Raw genomic sequence first — 16,843 nt, forward strand, 5'->3', positions numbered from 1 at the left:
GTGATACCCAAGTCATCCACACTTACAGGGGAAATCAAAAATCCTGAACTCTTGACAGATAAGTGAAAGGGGCACTGATTTTTAACTAGATCATTTTAAAATGCAATTCATTTTAATTTAAGATTATACGTAGATTCTGTTAATCATTTTTAGCCTCCAACAGTTTTATTTTAAATCCTTAAAATTAAGTTTTTTCATTCAGTGTAAAATCTGGTTCTACAAAGTAGAAAAGACAGAGCATTTGGGAGGTGGGGAAAAAAAGAATAGAACAAGAATGTAATTACAAATTACAACCAAGTGGAGCTGTCAATAACATCTTACCTAACATATTGTCGCAGAATTTTCCTTCTGTGTCATGTTGGTCATTACTGTAATACTACATGAGAAATAACTCCATCTGCTAAAAAAGAAAAGAAAAGCAGCTGCTATCCTTAGGCAAAAATAACATTAACAAATACCAAGCAAATACAGTCCTTTTAACTTTTACAGTCACAGGTTTAGTCTTGCTTTATTTGTGTCACATAAGCCATCATAACACTTCTATTGTTGTGGTAATAAACTCCCCTCAAAAAACAAATGAACAAAAATGAGAAGAGTGGTCCTTGTGAAAGTAATAAAGACCATTAATATACATTGCCACTTTAAAACAATTCTTCAGTCCCTGTTATTGCAAGATGTGAAGTGCTAGAGGACAGCACACAGATGAGAAAGTTACTCACCTTGCAGTAACTGAGGTTCTTCGAGATGTGTGTCCCTGTGGGTGCTCCACTCCCCGCCCTCCTCCCCTCTACTTTGGAGTACTAAGATTACTCTCCACGGTAGAGAAGGAACTGAGGAGGGTGTGGGGCGCACGCACTCAGGAAGATTCCAACTAGACGGGAGATACCATCTGGGTGCGTGCGCCCCAACCAGGCACTGCTACCGAAAATCTCCGATCGACAGCGCCGGGACGCACCGTCACCTAGAGTGGAGCACCCACAGGGACAGCACTCGAAGAAGAAGCCAGGCTATTCTGCTGATTCATTCTAGCAGCCAAACCAGGTGGGTCCTATTAACTACAACCAAGGAATAGAAGAGGATTTGAGCCTCACTGGGTATGTCCACACAGCTGCTGGGAGCGAGTCTTACATCTTGATCAACAGATCTGAGGTAGCGGGGCTCACACTAGTGTGCTAAAAATAGCAATATCAGTGTTCTGGCTTGGGCTGGTGCTTGGGCTCTGAGGCCTAAGGAGGGGGTGGGCTTCAGAGCCCAAACTCCAGCCTAAGCATCAAAGCCATGTCAATACAGCTATTTTTAGTAAGCTAGCCTGAGCCCAACTAGCACAAGTTCATCAATCCAGGCTCCAAGACTCATTCCCAGCAGCTGTAAAGACCTACCTTCTGAGGCTGAGGGACAGTAATCTCCTTCAAGGAACAGTCAGGTTGAGGAGAAAGCCTAGGCTGAGATTTATGATTTGTTGGAATTTAAGTTAATCAATAAAGGGAAAGTCTAGAAAGAGGGTACATTTGGATCATAGTCAGAGTGTAGGTACTGAGATAGGAACTAGGTGGGAAAGCATCTAGGTGGGACTGTAGTTTGCTATATCCAGGGTTTGACTATGGTATGGCAAGTCTGCCAGGCCCATGATGTATAACAGAGTGAATTCCAAAGAGAACCCAAATCAAACACACCCAGGAGGTCCAATCAAACAGGAATTTGAACTTAAACCTCCATAAATTCACCACATTTGAGATTCTGGTGCATTTCCAGTTTATTTGTGTTTGGCTATTTCAAAGAGGGTAACATTTTGTTTGTTTGGGGTTTTTCCCCTGATCTGGAGTGTGGAGTGTTAATTACTGAGAGCTATAATGGTTCTTATGAGACAGCTATAATTCTGTCCAAATAAAAAATTAGTATTATTACAAATGTGTGGGTCATATCCACTCCCTGGGGCCATTAATAATGGTAACCTAGGGATTTCAGAATGGGATTAAACTATTTCATTTCCAAAATGGTTGAGGAGTTGTTAGAGCAGAGAGGATAATCAAAAATATTTTGTGACAAAATATTCAATACATTTAGTATTATTTAGTATTATTATTTATTTTATTGTTTAGTAGCACCTAGAGGAGGTAACCTTGAACAGGGCTTCATTTTCTAGACACTGTACTGTGATGGGGTGTTTATCTCAACAGGCCAAGACCAGAGTAAGTAAAAAGGGCCAATTAACCCTGTGACAGGCAGCACCTGGAGGAGAATCAGGGCTGATAAAGTCTTAACTGATGATGAAGCCCAACTGGGCAGGGGCAGGTTGAGCTGGTATAAACCCAGGAAATGGAGAGTGAGAAGGGGTCTGCAGGTAGGAAAGCTACAGTCACTTCCCAGAAAGGAGGGGAATTAGTAAGAGACAAGGAAGTGTCCTAGGGGAGAGTAAACCCATGGGGTCCTACCTTGGACTATAGACTCAGGTAAGAGCCTGAGAAGGGTAAATAGCTGCAGGGGTTCCTGAAGAGGAAGCTCCAATGGTAACCCAGAGGGAGGTTGGAGTAGAAAACAAAGGTAGGAAGCAGGCCAGGGAAACAACAACAGGGTCTGGGATTTCAGAGACTACAGTGGCTAGTCATAGGGTCCCGTGGCTGGAACCCTGAGTAGTGGGCAGGCCTGGGTTCCCTTACCAGCCACTGGGGAAGTGGCACAGTCTGGGCAGTGAACAGGAAGACTGCCCAAGATGGTTCATCCAGTGGGACTCTGATACTCTGGAAGGGGAAAACTGGAGGACCAGCCCAGGAAGAGGGAGTCACAAGGAGGGACTAATCTGACTCCATAGAGCAAGGGTCTCCAACACGGTGCCCGTGGGCGCCATGGCACCCGTGGGGGCATCTAAATGCACCCGTGTCCTGGCCTGCGGTGGAGCATCCGCCTAAATGCCGCTGAATTTCTGCGGCATGTCACTGGTGACGCCTCTCGATGACGCTGCTGCTGCCGACAAGCGACGTCATCGAGAGGCGTTGCCGCCGAAATGCCGCTGAAATTCAGCGGCATTTCAGTGAATGCTCAACCGCCGCTACAGTCCTTCGTCTGGCGCCCGCCAGATGAAAAGGTTGGGGACCACTGCCATAGAGAAAGATACCTTATGGCAAGCAACTGAAGGAGTGGGGAATCAGACTGGTGGAGCGCTAATCCCCAGATGATCCCCAAGGAGGTGCCCCAGCAGTGAGTAATGAACTCTGACATGTACAAACACACAGTAAGACAGTCTGTGGTCTGAAGAGTTTAAGTCTAACTGGAGAAGACAGGCAATGGATGCAAGGAGAAGAGAGACACAGAGCTTATGCATGGCCACAGTCACCTAACAGGTGAATGGCAGAACTTGGAATACAATCAGGTCTCCTTAGTCCCAGCTCAATGTCCTATCCACTGACCTCTGCATTGTTCACTATATAATATATTCAAACCAATAGTATTCAACCAGCTCTGGCAGTTAGAAAAACATCATTACACACCAAAGAAATCACTTGTGACACAGGTCCGATTATATTAATGAGCAATATATAATTTAAACATGCCCTTTGAACTGGGTAACTTTCCAGTTCTTTTGTTTTGACTAGAGACAGGCCACTGAATTTGGAGCTGCACATGGATATTGAACACCGCAGAGTCGGGTGTTATCATGTATGTGGTTTTTGTTCAAGCCTCTCTAGTTTTGACAATAACAGAAATGCTGTTGTTTTGAGGCTATATGAGGTTAAGACATTCAGTGCCACAGCCAATCCAACGCAGTGTAATTTTTCAGAGTAAAGGGTCAACAAAACCGCCACACCAAACATGAACTTTCCATAGCTATATTTATTGTGAAAACTAAAAAGCATTTCACACAGCTTGCCTGACCGAGATCTTGGCATCACAGCAAAAGCTGATCTATGAAGTAAACTGGATTTTTTCAGACTGAAAGACTCTTAAGGTCCTTGAACACAAAGGGCTTCATTTAGAAAGAAATTGCAGTCTGTAAATATAATCCACAATCAAGGCTCTCAGAGTCACAAAATAGCATGACTATATCTCTGATTACTAATTTAATCAGGCACCACAAGCACTTAAGTGAAGAACTCCAGGCAGACAAAGGGAGCTCCTTACAGCTGTTTTCAGTATGCTATATTGTGCAATACATGTCTGAGCAGAGCTCCCAGTGTGTAAGTGATCCATGTCTGTGGGGCAACACTTTGCTAAAACAAAGTGAAATTATGCTGACATGTACTGTAGAAATATGCTTAGCTATGATGCTGCATCAGTAAACAACATACTTATTGCATTATTAGTAATCCTGAATCTTTGCAGCATTCACGAGTGACTTCAGTTCAGTCCGGATGTGTCAAAAACTACGGCCATCATGATTTTTGAATGAAAGATCCTTCTGTTGGAAAGGTTTGCTATCATTTTCAGCAGCCACACAGAAGCCTTAAAAGAAGAGAAGTAAAGAGATCAGCCAAGTGCCCAATACAGATGGAAAGCTGTATCACTTCCATGTAGACAGTCACTACCGCAACAGGAGGGGTTCTCCCGTCACTACAGTTAATCCAGCTCCCCCAAGAGGGGGCAGCTAGGTCAACTGAAGAATTCTTCCGTCGAGCTGGCTCTGTCTACACCAGAGGTTAGGTCGGCTTATCTGCGTCTCTCGGGGGGAGGAGGAGGGTGGATTTTTCAGACATAGCTATGCCAAATGTAAGTTTTCAGTGTAGACCAATCCTCAGACAATGAGTCTAAGTGCATTGTTCTCTGAACAATATTGGGGAGAAACCCTAAAAATCACATTGTTGATACTAGACCATTATTCAGAAAGCTAAAAGTAAATGTGCTTGTTTTTCTTCACTCTAAATAACTAAGTCTTACTGGTCTCTTAGATACTAAAGCAATTTGTCAAACTGCCAGCCTTCCTCTTCAGTCCCAGTTGCCCCCTCTCTCCCTGCCCCCTTTTCCATTCCTTTTGTTCTGTCCACCTTCACTTGCACTTATTGCACTTATTGCTGCACTGAGTTCCAACGCTCCAGTACTCACAAACATTAAATAGAACCATTAGATTTGAGGATGCCTCAAAGCGACATAAAGAATATCAACACAAAGCATTTTCCACCCCATCCCCGGCTCTAAGCAAACGGTGGGTGAAAAATTCACAAACACCAGATAACATGAAGTCTCCTCTTAGCCTACATATTAATAATTCAACCCCTTCTGATGTAATTTAATTAATTTTTCCAGTCCCAACTGGCTTTCTAGAGAAAAGGTTCATTTAAATAAAAAAAATGGAGAAAGTGTTGGGATTTTGTTATGGTTTTGTACGCAGATGTGAAAGGGAGTGCTACATATCAGAACTCTGACTACTTAAAGGCTGTTGTATTAGCAGGAATCCTCACCTATTCATACAAACTAGCACATACCAGATGGCTCCATGGGAGTCGGGAGGCTTGAAATGGAGCAATCATTCAATCTGCAGATGGAATATACAGTACGTTCCCAGTTAAATAAGGGGCTCATTTATTCAGATGGATTCTGCATATATGGAGCATGTCTCAGAGGACATACCATTTTCTCTGTCTCCAGATTTCTAACAAATTTCAAAGCTAGTGTCCACTTTCCATCATATTTCTGCAACCAAATTAAGCAACAATCCATTTAAGTAAAGGGATGAAACTTTCTCTGTGCTCCCTAAACCTGTGCTGGAGCTGTAAAGTGAATGCAAAAGTCACATTTTGCTTATAATCCTGAAATAAGGAAACCCCATTTACAGAGGTACAACATCCAATTTTTCATTTGTGAGTGCAATATTTGGACAGAATCTTCAAACACTCAGTTCCAACATGGGTAAAACTAACACTATGATTACTTATATATAAATAAACCTAATTCATTAATGTTATTGTCTATGCTATAAATTCCTTTAATAGAAATTGAGTCCTCAATCTAATACTAGGATCTGCTAGTGTGACTCATTGTCACTATGTAGAGTGCAATAGGGGAACGAATTATGACTTCTGAGATGTGTTCCACATATGCAAAATTCCAATGGGACTCCACACATGTGCAGAGGTCCAAGCAAGAGGATCCTTATGTGGGATCATGAACTTAATATATATTAAACATGCAGTCACCATGGCCAAATTTACACATCCACCGGATGAAGACAACCAGCCCATATTTTTACTTCCCATAACACATTATTAACTACCCAGCATTGTCTGCATGGATGCACTGCCTTTCTGAAATTCACAGGAAATGTCACAGTGCAGTAGGACTAACAAAATAAAGAGAAGGCCAACAAGGTGGCCCAGGGCCATCCCTAGGGGGGTTCGGGGCCCAGAGCAGAAGTGACGGATTCGTCTCTTCCAGAACCGACCGCACCGGCCAATCACACCGGCCCATAGGGCCCCCCAAAGCACAGGGCACAGAGCAGTCACCCCGATTCACCCTACCCAAGGGACGGCTCTGAAGGTGGCCAATGCCAGCAGTGAGCCAAGAACACTTCATAAACATGTATAGATATAATACCAGATATGAGTAAGGGACTAACCTTACATCTAAGCTCAGCCCCCACTTTGGGGGACATATGTGAAAATGAATGTAGTCATCTCAGCTCAGTGCCCCATTTGCCCACCTCACAAAACTAACACACACACACACACATGATTTGCAGTCTTTTCTCAAATGAGACCCATTTGATTGAAGCAGTGAGAATGTTGCTAGTCAGGACTGTAGGGTATGTGGAAATGCTTCAGTGCCACATAGTCATGCTATACCTAATTCAAGTCATTCGCATTATTATTTGTATAATAGTAACCAGCAGTTGTCCCAAAGTGGCAGTGTCGTTGTGCCAGGAGCTGCTCAAAGACATATTAAAACACGGTTCTTATTTTAAGGAATTAAAACCTGAAGTGGAGTTTGTTAGTCCCAGATTTTCATGAGCACTAAATTCAACCACAGTATCGTTAAAGAAAATTGTGCAAAAGTATGTACATGTCTGAGAGAAAGATTTTGTGATTGCCTAGATAGAGCCCCTGGGCTAGATTCACTTGTGCAGGAAGGTATGTGTGCACCTTTGTTAGACTGACCTAAACCAAAGTCAAAATAAGACACACCAGGATTCTACACACTGTGTAGAATCAAAAACTTCTTCCCAGGGTGTGGCTTTATTAACAAAGAAACTCAAACTTTCTCCAAAAACTTGGCTGCAACTAGGGTTCTTATCTGAGATCTGATCAGCCCGCACCCTAGGTCCTCTCTATCTAGAAAGCTTTACATCCAGTTGGGGTAATGAGCCACCTGTTTCAGTCAGTCAGCAGAACCCACGCAACCTTTTTCCAGCAGGAGCAACACCTAAAAAGGTAGTATGTTTTCAGCAATTGTTCCCAGCCTGAAACAAGGAGCAAATTGATTTAATCTCTGCAGAGTTCTACATCCTCTTCCCCCGCAACACATCTCCCACCGCTGCTTGCCTACTTACAACCCACCTCAGCCAGTAGGTGCAGGGGGGTTGCACAATTAGGTCCTTATTATTTACTGAAATATATATTTCTGGTTCTTCATCTCTGGCACAGGCAATACAGCAAGTGATAATTTTAGTTTAAAAATGTGAACAACACAGGGAGAGTATTGATTTATATTAATAAGATGGAGATGCAGGAAGAGGGAATTGTTAAGGGACAGTTTCCTCTCAACTCTGTCTTCTATCACTTTCCAAAGATGGGAGGAACTCAATTATACAGAGCAGCCTCACCTAATGTGATTGTATTCTCTGGCTGTTTGCCTTTGAACTAACTCTCCTGCAGTATGTCTTGTCAATGTATTCTGCCACATCAAAAAGGGAAAGTTTTACTACCTGTGATTTTGGAGCACTCATTAAAAACACACTGAGTAGGGGGATGGAGCAGTAATTGCTATCAAAACCTCTGTGGGTTCTTCTCCCCACAACCCCCGAAGTCCAGATCTTGCAGCAGCACATGCACTTTGTGGACTTTGTTACAAATCTCACAGACCGCAGTTAATACATCACAGCTTTACCAGGCTACTTGTCTTCATATGCCAAGAAGACAAATAAATTCTGCCGACATGTCATACCAGATCTGTTCTCCTGAAAAGACACGTTCACTGGTGAAACAAAGAGAAATGTAATGGCAATTAATAAACTAACATTACTGCACTAATTAGCATCTCCTAGAGGGCCTGATTATGTATTTACACCAGTTAGATACTGCTCAGTATGAGAAAATACCCACATTTCATACATCAAAAGACACTTCTTTCATATTCCCTCTTCCATTCCCACTGTAGTGAAGTGTGAAGAGACGAGCATGAAGGAAGGTAGAATAATTCATTACCTTGTCTCCTACTGATTTGTATGTTCAACATTTTTTTTTGAATAAACACAAAGTCATAAATTAGCTTGTAGCAAAATAGAATTAATTGAATGTCTTAGTAGGATCATCAAACCAAGTTTTAAAGTCAATTTATGTGCCTAAGATTTTGCTAATGTAGTTTCAGCTCATTAGGGTGAGAATGGATAGTATGGATGGGACACATAAACCCAGATCAAACCACGTTTTCTCTGTTTTTGAAGTAATTTTGGTAGATCACAGATTATATAGCAAATCATAAAATAAATCCCCTGAGAAAAGGAATCTTATATCAGGGGGATACAATGAGGATTTCAAATGCTCTTTGAAGACATTTAGCCACATAGAAAACTCACTGCAGCTGTACTGCATAAGGTCTTTATAATGTAGCTTTTTTTTTTCACTGGCCCATGAACAGGGCAGATATTGCATTAGTTAGTAATGGATATCGAAAGACACTCTGGTTAGATTGGCCCCTTTACCTAAAAAGTAATACTCTGGCACATGAGACGCATGCAGGACAATTTGTACACAGGAGGTGGCAATAGTGTGGTTTTAGGGGTCGGTTTTGGTAACAGATATGGTATTAATCTCAGTTGATGCTCTGTTGCAACTGGAATGAATCATTCACCTCACTCAGATATGATATTAATACCATGGTATTAAACAGATATGGTATGAATCTCAGTTGATGCTCCATTACAGCCTGAAATGGATCATTCACCTCACTCTTTATCTTAAATCCTATTCTTGCAGGCAGGTCGGTAGGATATTGGATCAAGAGTTTTCTGATTCTGTGACAGAATGAAACACAACATACCATGTATGCAGAGCAAATCTTAAAGTATAATCTGAGTGCCTCTGCATTTGATACGGTGTAATCCAGTAATGGCCCAGTATGGTCTCACTGGGCTAGTGAAAGGCACATAGGCTCTAAATCAGTTCCCAATTGCACCTATTTAAAAGGAAAACTTCAGGATACTATAAAGGAAAGTGTAATCGCTATGTCATTAAGGAGGAGAATAAATCACACACAAATGCAAGTATCTTAAATACAATGGAACAAATTCAAACCTGGTGTAGTAAGTGAGTGCAGCTCTACCTGAAGTCAATGGTAATTGTGTCTGCTTATGCCAAGGCTGAATGTGAGCCAATAGTCCAAATTCATGCCAGGTATAACTCCAGAAAAGTCAATATACTGTTATAAATAAACAAGGAATCACTGGTATTTTAAACCTAGAACACAAAACAGATCCATTTGACATGAAACCTGCTAAGTGTGCACATTCCTAATCTATGTCACCACATGTTGCCCTCTCTCCCACTCTCATTATTATTTACTTATATTTCAGTAGAATCAGATCAGACTCCTATTGTGCTAGGCCCTGTACAAACACAGAGTGAAAGACAGTCCCTGCCCCAAAGAGCTCACGAGCTAAATTTTAAAAGGAAAACACAAATTAGAGTAACAAACAAGTGAGGGGAATGGGAGAGGCAGGATGAGAGGAGCAGTGATGGAAAGGTATGGTATGTAGCATGTACAATGTGCAGGTTCACTCCTACCATGCACCCACACGGGTGCTTGTTATCACAAAAGGGGAAGGAGCAGTTTCTATTCTGTTCAGGTCTTATACGCTGCCCACCACCATAGTATTTAAGTGCCTAAATTGAGGGAAGGCAGGCTCCTGCCTTGACTCCTCTCCAAGACAATCAGCAGAGCTGGCTGGCTATAAATCAAAGCACCTTTAAGCAGTTTAGAAGCAGGTATGCTTACTCTGGGAAGTACAGGATGAGTGACACTTTTACTAGATCGACCAGGGGCCTTTGATAGCAGTGATCATAAGTGTTGTTGCATGGCAGATAGGTTCTTACAGGAATAGAGGCAGCAATCTTTTTGTAGGTTCATTCCTTCCTCTTCAAGAGGCACGATAGGCTGTTATATTAGGATTTACATTTTTCCCCCCAAGGGTTTTCACGTAGGAGGGGAGTCGTGCAACCAGGATTTCCAGTGTCACTGCTTAGTGAATCAATGTAATCGTGGGCAGGACAGTAAGGTGGTTTTGCCTGAAGCATGATCAGTTGCTGCTTTTTATTGAATCCAGATCCTACAGTGTCTTTGTTTTAGTGTCTACCAAAATTAGGAACATGGATTAGAACAATTTGTCCTATGCTCAATCTATATAAAACTGAGCAATGCCAATAGATAGGTAAAAATATCTACAGGAAAGAAGCTTGAGCCATGTACATGTCACTGGACTCTTTGCTTCCTCTGAATTGTATTGGATGAGTTGGTGCTCTTGGGTTCCCAGAAGACAATGATGGCAGGTAATGCCTTTTTTTCCCCACCTCAGGCTGGCCAGAAGCCTGAGTGGGGAGGGCAGCGTGCTGCACCACTATTTTCCTTCCAGGGCTCCAGCTTTAAGTTGTGCTCTAGGCGCCAGGGGAGGTTGTCTTGGGAAGGTGCTCGCACACCTTTCAGGCCTCCTGCTACGAGGGAGCTTTATAAGAATCTGCAGGAACCTATCACCTTATGCCTGAAATACCCCTCTGGACAGGCTTATCACCATCAAGGGCCATGAGGTATAATAATGAAAGCCAGAGCTGGAAGTTTTATGTCAACTACTGTATTATGCAAGATTAATACAAAATCTTGGGCCATATTCTCAGCTGGTGTAGATCAGCATTGAACAATTCACTTCAGCGGAGTACGTCCATTTGACACCAGCTGAGGATCTGTCCCTTAAATACACTGCAGATGTACACACAGCAGAACCCATTTAACATGTTATGAAAGTATAGCTACTAGAGTAGGGACCTTTTTTTTTTTAAAGGAAAAAGGCCAAATACTGAAGTCCTTCCCCCAGTCAAAACTCTCATTTGACGTTCATTGAGGGATTTAACAGAGTAAGGATTTAGAGTGGGATTTTTCAAAAGCTCTCAGTCCTATTTCCACTGGGGTCCATAGTATGGCAGAGTTGGTTCAGTTCTAAGCACCTTTGCTCTATTATTCATATCCCCACAGAATTTAGACTTCTACTCCCACATGTGGCTTTCGGTGTGTGCTTGCAGCCTCCCATTTTGTGCACACAAATTACTGCTTGACTTGCGTTCATTTTGCAGGTGCAATTTCAGCTCCAGTCTGGATTTCTAACCTTGATGTCAGGTATTCATTGTTCCTCTTTACACAACAATAATCCCTTTCCAGCCCAGCAAGGGCAGCACAGGGAGTAGCTTCTATTCATATCTTTAGCAACTAGCTTTTAAAGCTACTTTAAAAAAATATATTTAGCCAAAGTAAAACTGAAATGAGGAAGATTTAACAATCCTGCAAATTTAGCTCTTTTAATAAAATGAACATGTTTGTTTTCCAGTAGTAGAGCTGACTCTGCTGTAGTTAAAAAGAAAAAAGAAGAGGAAGGCTATAGTTTACTTTTGGTGAGTTTACATTTATTGCCAGCAGAATGTCACTCCAGTGCCGCTGCATCTCCGTCCCTCCCCTCCAGGCTACGTGAAAGCAACTTTGGTTTGCTTCTCTTGCTCACAAAAAAAGCAGAGCTGCAATAACAGCAAATGGTTCTTGGAAATCACAGTCACATTAGGCTTCTGTTCAAATAGCTTTTAGGGTTGTGATAATAGGAGGCATTCCTAATAACTGGTGACTCGATGAGACCCTGCACAGAAGGCCTCCAAATGACAGTATGCAATTTAGAATTTAATCTAGGAACAAGTGGCAGTGATGAGATTCCAGCTGGGGACCTTCTGGTCTAAAGGCCAGTGCTGTACCAAACACTCTAAAACAACGATTGCACAGGATCAGTGAGTAGATGCCTGTCTTCTGGTCACTACCTTCACAATAACTTTGGTTCCAACTAGGCTGTATTTGACCTGAGAAAAACAAGGCAGGTGAGATAATATCTTTTATTGGACCAATTTCTATCGGTGAGAGAGACAAGCTTTCCAGCATATGCTGAGCTTTTCTTCGGCTCTGTGTAAGGTCCAAAGCTTGTCTCTCTCACCGACAGAAATGGGTCCAATAAAAGATATTACCTCACCCGCCTTGTCTTTCTAATATCCTGGGACCAACATGGCAACAGCAACAGTACATTTGACCTAAGAAGCAGGCAGCACCTAGATTTTGTCACTACTCACCCCTGAGCTCAGAGCATATTATTCACTGACAGCAAGTGGAAAGGTTCAGCGTAATACAAACACACAGACTTTATACAAAAGTAAATTCAGAGTCATGGAACTTCAGTGCTCTTCATTTCATAGACCCCCAGGACTATAGTTTTTGGCTGTCCTGGGTCTGCTATAAGCCTAGATTGTATGTATGCAGCAGAAACACTGTTTATGTTGACTTACATGTTACCAAGCCCTACACGTGGCAATAGCAGTTAAATAAACAAAAGGTTTCTCTTTTGGACCGAATGAATCAACTGGCCTGGTTGGTAGTGAAGCACACCTCTACTGCTTGAAAATCCAGCTTTGAAACCATCACTCCTTGACTCAACAGAAGCAGAAAGTGTCACAATGGCAACTTCTTCAACAGATTTTCCTTCACAGGGGAGGCCATTGACCATGAGTGGCTATTGGCATCCCATGATGAGATGACCAGGACGGGGGTGAATGGACACCAGAGAAAAATGTGGTGCATAAAGGGAGGTGTCATGAACCACTTCATGCTAACCTAATATCCCTATTCTCTGCCCTAGGAAGGTAAGGACCCCCTTACTCACTCACCCTTAATGGGTTTGGTCTTTGGATGCGCAAGCGTAACATCCGCTACCAATGGTGAAAACTACATGCATGTGAATGAAGAAGAAAGGATACCCCTGCATCAGGAAAGCAGGTCTGGAGTAGAAGAGCCCATGCCTAGATGTCTGGGTCGCATCTGTTGCAAAAGCACAACAATAACAAATTTAAGGAAGCCAAGAGCACATTTACTTGTGGTTATAGGAATAAACACCAGTGTTTGGGATTTTTTTTTTTGTAGATGGTCTTCAGATGAGGTGTAATATTTGCTAACACAGGGTAATTTGAATTATCCATGGATAGTTCAAAACACAAAGAGTACATTACCCAGATATCTCTATTTAAAGTAGATTTGCTTTTGTTCATCAGTGCAATGCACATGGCTGGGAAATGGCAAGGTGCCAGAATGAAACTGCTCCTAATTTTCAGAGGAGGCCACTGGCTAATTACACAGACTGCAGGTGTGAAGAGAGAAGCTCAAAGTAATCAATAGCAGTAATTAATCTGCTAGTCTGGAGCTAAAGAGCTAACAGCTGGACATCAGAAATGGACACATGCAACAAGATCAGCAATAATTACCTCTTTAAATATTGAATTGCCATAGCAACAATTAGGCATATAAATAAAGGCTTGAAATCTAGGCTCAGAGGCACGACGCTGAATCTCAAACACAACATTCTCCAAATCAACCTTTTTAATAAAACAGCAACAATATGCTTCGGCTGGGTTGACCAGGGCTCCAGTGCTATTGCAAACTCAGCTTCTGCTGCCTCCAGCTTCTTTGGCATTTCTTTCTTGGCAGCTAAAGGTTCTGCTGTAACTTCTCCTTGTTCTGCCACCACATAAAGAGGACAGGTGCTATTTCAGTTTGACAGGATACAAAGCCTGTTTCCCCACCCACCACCCCACCATGCCTTTTGGGTTTTTTATTTGATGGTTTGCCCCAGTAAACTAGGGATGAAATTCTCTTGAAATACCATCTAGACAGGATTCTCATTCCAGCATCTTGCGCTCCCACCATGAGAAAAGTGGAACTCTTCAAGCTCTATACTTTTGACCCCAAGGACAGAAGTGGAGGGTTGGGTGCTTACAGTGTAGCATCAAAAGACTAATAACTGAGATGATGCAAATTAGCATTGCATCATCTGGCTGGAGGTCCAGCATGCAGTCCACAGAAGACAGTTCCATTTGAAGATGGTACTTTGAGCATTATAGCATCATGGGAAACACCTTCAGTCCCTACTCAAGGCACCACCAGGAGATTCCCTGTAAGTTTGGCACAAGGCTGGCACACAGGGCTTCAAGGACAAACCCTCACAGCACACAAGTGACTCAGCTTTCACCATTGAGTACCAGGATTCTGTTAGCACCACTTGTGTCAACAGAGCCCCAACTTCCCTCTATGCCCAGTGTGGGAGCTTCATCCCTGAATCAACCCTCCCAAGAACATTTTCAGATATTAAAAAAGACTCCAGCACACCTTCTGTATCTCAGTGCCCGAAGCTGGGGAAACTGCGCTCTGGCTCATCTGATGAAAGAGCACTTCTGAATAAGCAGCAACAGCAGGAGATGACCTATGATGCATTGCTAGTGAAGCATTACCTTCATGTAACTTTAAAATTGAGGCCTTCAGGGACCACCACCACCACCACCCTCCCTTCACTTCATTTCTGGCCATGGAGACAGACAGAAAATCCTGAATGACAGGGTGTGTTCAGGGACACTGGCCAGGTCACTTGCTTATCTCTGATCCTGTCTTCACAGTTCCGCTCTCTCCCTGCCAGATGATGTTGAGTCCCTTGGTGCAATTGGAGGGCCTTTTGATCAGGTGTGGGCAGACTTTGCTGTGGGTAACAGCTACTGCGTCAGGGTAGATTCCCTACCTCTGTGTGGCTGTAGGCCTCTGTGTTCCACGAGAAGGTCTAGAAGAATTTTTAGGACCTACCCTACACCAGGGAAAAACTGCTTGGGCCACAGATAGAATTATCTATAGCGAAAGAAAAGGAGTCTAAGACCACCCTGTGTCCTCTCACATCCGTGCGCTGCCTCTTTCACCTCTCCCACTAGGAAAAGCCTTCACTTAGAAGTGCTTCTTCATATCAACAGCTGGTTGCAGGAGGCCTCTGTACCACACACCACAGGGTCCTCATTTAGGCTCAGAAGAAACCAAAGGCTGCTCATTCTCTCTCAGAAAGCACCAAAAACTGAAGGGTCTATTAAGGGCTCTAGTGCATATAGCTGGTCAACTACTTCCTGTAGCCATTTTTGGAGAAAGCATAGCAGCCTTTATCCCTGATGTCCCCCTAACCATAGAATCATAGAATATAGGGTTGGAAGGGACCTCAGGAGGTCATCTAGTCCAACCCCCTGCTCAAAGCAGGACCAATTCCCAACTAAATCATCCCAGCCAGGGCTTTGTCAAGCCTGACCTTAAAAACCTCTAAGGAAGGAGATTCCACCAGCTCCCTAGGTAACCCATTCCAGTGTTTCACCACTCTCTGAGTGAAAAAGTTTTTCCTAATATCCAACCTAAACCTCCCCCACTGCAATTTGATACCATTACTCCTTTTTCTGTCATCTGCTACCACTGAAAACAGTCTAGATCCATCCTCTTTGGAACCCCTTTTCAGGTAGTTGAAAGCAGCTATCAAATCCCCCCTCATCCTTCTCTTCTGCAGACTAAACAATCCCAGTTCCCTCAGCCTCTCCTCATAAGTCATGTGCTCCAGCCCCCTAATCATTTTTGTTGCCCTCCGCTGGACTCTTTCCAATTTTTCCACATGTCTGACTTGTGGGTTTCTAGCATCACTCAGTGGAATTACAAGATCGGGTTTTTAGGAAACCTTCCAGATTGCCCCTCCTCCCTTCAAGAATGCTCTTTTTGATCCTTAATATCAGGAAGATATGCTGCAGGAATCCAACCCCAGCTAGCAAAGCAAGCCATCAAGACTGTACCACCACATTCTCTGTGTGAGCCAAAGTATTGAGAGTATGTGAAATTCAACCCACTTCACATCCTGCCAACATTTAGAGTTAGGTCCTATTTGTCTAAGATGATGCTGGACTGCACAAGTCTGAATAAAAGTCAATTTCCCTTCAGAATTTAACATGTTATTTATGTGATCCATTGAAGGGGGAGTTTTTTAAACAAGCTATGCTGTGAACAATCATGATCAGGTTAAGATTCTTAAAATGGCATTCACTTTCAGTAATAAATGAAGGCAGGGGACAAATAACAACATGGTTGGGGGACCAAAACAAACTTGCCTGCAGAGGGCTCTGGCTGTGTTTAGCCTGACCCCACCTAGCACAATGCCAATGGGAACATCAACAGCGCTTTCTCCGTCCTGGAATGATACGGGTAGTAAGACCATTTTCATTCTAAATCTGATTTTGACCATTCCCACTCTCACCCTTGGGCAACTCCCTGGGTCTCAGGTCCGGATGCTAAAGGCACAAGCTACAGCAGACACCTCCTCCGAGGGCAGATCAGTACTGTATTCACGTAGTATCCTCCAACAGCCTTCTCTCTAATGCAAATTTCCCACTGGCCTCTTCATCTGTATGGCAAATAACTATTATTTAATGGCTGAGCACTATTAAAAATTAGCAACAGTGCCTAGCCAGACAAAAATATAGGCCATTTACTGGACAGCCTAAAATGAGTTTAGCAGCCTAAGTATCCTGGGCCAGTCTGTCCATGCCTACTCTGCTTATAACTTCAGCGC

The 16,843-nt window shown here is 42.9% G+C and overlaps 1 long non-coding RNA gene across 1 annotated transcript in view; it reads right to left on the reverse strand.

Moving 5' to 3' along the window:
* Positions 1-321: 321 nt before the first annotated feature.
* Positions 322-16,843, reverse strand: part of LOC123364634 — a 64,902-nt gene continuing 48,380 nt past the window's right edge. The window contains exon 3 of the long non-coding RNA XR_006577189.1: positions 322-400. This is a non-coding gene — a long non-coding RNA (uncharacterized LOC123364634). The remainder of the gene's footprint in view (positions 401-16,843) is intronic.

This window comes from Mauremys mutica, chromosome 2, assembly GCF_020497125.1.
Source record: "Mauremys mutica isolate MM-2020 ecotype Southern chromosome 2, ASM2049712v1, whole genome shotgun sequence".
Classification (NCBI taxonomy): Eukaryota; Metazoa; Chordata; order Testudines; family Geoemydidae; genus Mauremys; species Mauremys mutica.